The sequence below is a fragment of the Vulpes vulpes genome, chromosome 6, assembly GCF_048418805.1.
Source record: "Vulpes vulpes isolate BD-2025 chromosome 6, VulVul3, whole genome shotgun sequence".
In the NCBI taxonomy this organism is placed as follows: Eukaryota; Metazoa; Chordata; class Mammalia; order Carnivora; family Canidae; genus Vulpes; species Vulpes vulpes.
In genome coordinates, this window is record NC_132785.1 from 70104678 (window position 1) to 70108667 (window position 3990).

At 38.7% G+C, this 3990-nt stretch overlaps 1 pseudogene; it reads left to right on the forward strand.

The window, feature by feature from the left end:
• The first annotated feature begins 3120 nt into the window (after window positions 1-3120).
• LOC112926459 (nascent polypeptide-associated complex subunit alpha pseudogene) lies at window positions 3121-3739 on the forward strand (annotated as a pseudogene).
• Window positions 3740-3990: the final 251 nt, after the last annotated feature.

Here is a 3990-nt window from a genome sequence, read left to right on the forward strand (position 1 = left end):
TTTTCTTTTTCTCAGTGGTAAGTGTTCCTCTTGTCTTCTAATAAAAAGTCAAGAGTTCAGTGTTCCAAGGCTCTGGAGAATGAGTTATAGTTCCAGGAGATGACTCACAAAGAGAAATGAGATCAGCCCACACAACTTCACCCACACTTTCTCTGAGCTAACTCAAGTCTAGAAGAGAGTGGCACAGTAGAGAGGAAGGGCGGGGACAAACTTTCTTGACCTCAGTTTCTTTTCGTGTAAAATGAGTATCTCAGATCTGATAATCCTGACAATAGCTAACGTAAGACCCAGTAGACAAATATTTTGTACCAACTAATTCTAGTTCTATGCTAAACTAGTTTATATACCTAAAACACTGAGAGTTCTTGCCTTTGCATGACTTTTTTCCAAACCCGCCTACTACATCTCAAGAAGTGAGGGGAGTGGCTAATTTTAAATGAAACTGACTACGGGAATTAGGGTAATGAAGAAAACCCTCAGCCTCTCTGGGGCCTACTGTGATTAGACAAAGAAAGCAGACCTAAGGCAGGCCAAAATCCACTCTCTTCTCTGTCTCTCAGATTAAAGGACTTTAAGCTGGAGTCAAAAACTTGACCAGTTCCCATATATATTAATTTGTTTTTCTCAATCTTCAAATAGCTCAAGATTGTGGTATGCCTTGATTAATTGTGAGGTGTGCCTCAAGTAATTTGTTGGTAATAATAAACAACCAAATTTTGACTTTTTACATAAATTACAGCAGACTCAAAGTTACTCCTGTCTACAATATCATTCTCACCAACTTGTAGTCCAGTCTTTCCTGGAATAACAAAGATGAAATTTGAGCAGGAACATGTAGAAAAATAATCATGGGTTCTGCATGTAGACATTATTCCTTACATCTGCTATAGGAAATATACTATTTAGGACTAATGTATTAAATAATTGATTCAGTCAACAAATAATCATTGATAATGAGAACATGTATATGGTAAATAGGAGAGGATGATCTAGGTGGGGAGGTGGCGATAAGAAAGAAGTGCATATTAATACCTAGGAAAACCTTTTAAAAGACATCCATGCCTGGGCCTCCATTTTAAGATATCCAGTTTCAACTGACTTACCATTAATTGAGTGGTTCTCAAAGGTCAGTGTGCTTCAAAATCATCTGGCTAGCTTGTGAAAACAGGAATTTATAGGGTCCACCTCTGGGGATTTTCAGTGGTCTGACTTGAAGCTTGAGAATTAATAAGTATTGCTGGTCCATGAACCACATTTTAAGAAACATTATATCCAATCATGCCACAAAAAGTAGCAGAGGATCATAACACTTTGGAAATCTATTAAAAAACACAGCTTCCCAGACTAGTCTTGTTACCTGTAGGTGAGTCTGCCTTGTGTGAATGGAGGTTTCAGTTCTTGGATTCCCCACAAGTAAAGAAAACCAGAGGGAGGGTAACAAACACAAAGCAGTTGATTAAGGACAATACACTCTCAAGAAGGAAGAGTATATAGGCCCAGAGGTGGCAACTGCACCAGGATTTTCTATATTTGTATGTTATGGGTTACAGCTAGGGAAGCCTCTGACTGAGGATGTTTCCAATCATCTGAAGGACTCCTTCTACCAGCTGGGAGGGAGAGTTTTTGGCTCTACAAAGTACTTGCTGAAACTGTCACGGCCATCGTGGTGGGGGAGGGGGGACATGTCAAAATCATAATGTAAATTTATTATAATGAGGCTACAGGTTACTCTAGGGGGCAGAGGTTGAAGAGGAGAGCACAAGTTCTGCACCTGTAGTGCTTGGTCTGTCAGCCCCTGGTCTTGAAAGCCATATGGCCAAGATGTTAAAAGCCACAAAATCAGGATGTTGTGCCCTCCAGCTTCTGATGCATCACTTATTTATCACCACCCTGCCTCCGGCTGGTGTCTAACTAACTGCCTACTCTATCATCTTCATGAAGATTTTGATCAAAATGTTGATATGGAATCAGGGAATTTTAACAGTTGCCCTCAGTGACTCTTCTCACCAGTCTAGGTTGGTGATCCCTACCAATAAGAGACCTCTGGCAGAAAATGGAGACGGGCAGTGGGGACGGTGTCTCAGGTTTTTATATAGTGCTGCTTCATGGATTGAAGCCATGTGGCAAGTTGCCATGTGTTATCAGTGTGTTTCCATAGGGCAAGTGTCAGAACAGATCTTGTTCTACCATAATCTGCTTTCTCTGGCCTCTCCTTCCATGGCTTTCTAACCACACTGGCTTCGCATCATGCCTAGGTCTTCTATCTTGACCCAGCCTGCCGAACTCAGCTGATTTCTCTAGCACCTGCCCTATTTTTCTTTTTTTCTTCCACCACATTTCTCTAATAGATGTTTTATATCACTACAACCACTAGTTTCTCACCCTAGACTTTCCTGAGATGAAAGGAATCTAGCTTTCACTGACACTATTTTATGAAATGAACTTTAGAACAGCTTTTCTTATATTTGAGATATTTACTTTTTGAAACAGAATTCTTTTTTAACCTATTGACAGTGTTATTTGTTACTTAAATATGCATAAATGTAAATTTAACTTAAACTCTGTATAAATGTTATCAATTATAATGATGTAACCATGAAAGTATAAGTTCATGTAAACTGGAAAACCAATAAATTATAAATTAATAGTACAAATATAATAGATTAGGGATCCCTGGGTGGCTCAGCAATTGAGTGCTGCCTTTAGCTCAGGGCATGATCCGGAGTGCCAGGATCGAGTCCCACATCAGGCTCCTTGTATGGAGCCTGCTTCTCCCTCTGCCTGTGTCTCTGCCTCTCATTCTCTCTGTGTTTCTCATGAATAAATAAATAAAATCTTTAAAAATATATATATAATAGGTTAAATAATATATTTCAGAAAAAACTTAGTTGCATTTACTGATCAATATAATGTAGCATAATATATACTTCTATATGTAATCTGCTTCTCTATTTTTGTATCAATAACATTTAGGCCTAGTTAAATAACCCAGTTTTATAAAATATGTGAATAATAATAAATTCTGGTTCATGATAATCAGACCTTATATTTAAACCTAAACTCTTTGAGGAGCAATCTTAAAATGTCAATTTTAGCTCTCTTTCTGCCACCATTTTGGTTCCACGTTCCCTGCACAAAATGCCTGGTGAAGCCACAGAAACTGTCCCTGCTACAGAGCAGGAGTTGCCACAGCCCCAGGCTGAAACAGGGTCTGGAACAGAATCTGACAGTGATGAATCAGTACCAGGGCTTGAGGAACAGGATTCCACACAAGCAACCACACAAGCCCAGCTGGCAGCAGCAGCTGAAATCGATGAAGAACCAGTCAGTAAAGCAAAAAAGAGCCAGAGTGAAAAGAAGGCATAGAAGGCTATGTCCAAACTGGGTCTTTGACAGGTTACAGGGGTTACAAGAGTCACTATCCAGAAATCTAAGAATATCCTGTTTGTCATCACAAAACCAGATATCTACAAGAGCCCAGCTTCAGATACCTACAGTTTTTGGGGAAGCCAAGATTGAGGACTTATCTCAGCAAGCACAACTAGCAGCTACTGAGAAATTCAAAGTTCAAGGTGAAGCTGTCTCAAACATTCAAGAAAACACACAGACTCCAACTGCACAAGAGGATAGTGAAAAGGAAGGGGTTGATGAAATGGGTGTAGAGGTTACGGACATAGACTTGGTCATGTCACAAGCAAATGTGTCAAGAGCAAAGGCAGTCTGAGCCCTAAAGAACAAAAGTAATGATATTCTAAGTGCTATTATGGAATTAACAATGTAACCATGTGAAAACGAGGACTTTTTCTTTTTTCTTCTTCTTTTTTTTTTTTTTTTTTTTTTTTTTGGTGTTTCAAAAGAATAACTGCAGCTTGGTTTGAAATTTGTACTGTTTCTATCAATAATAAAGTTATGGCTTCTTGTTGGGAAAAAAATGTCAATTTTAATTAGATGTCCCAAGAACTCTCTAAATTTATCTTCTTTGTTTAAAGA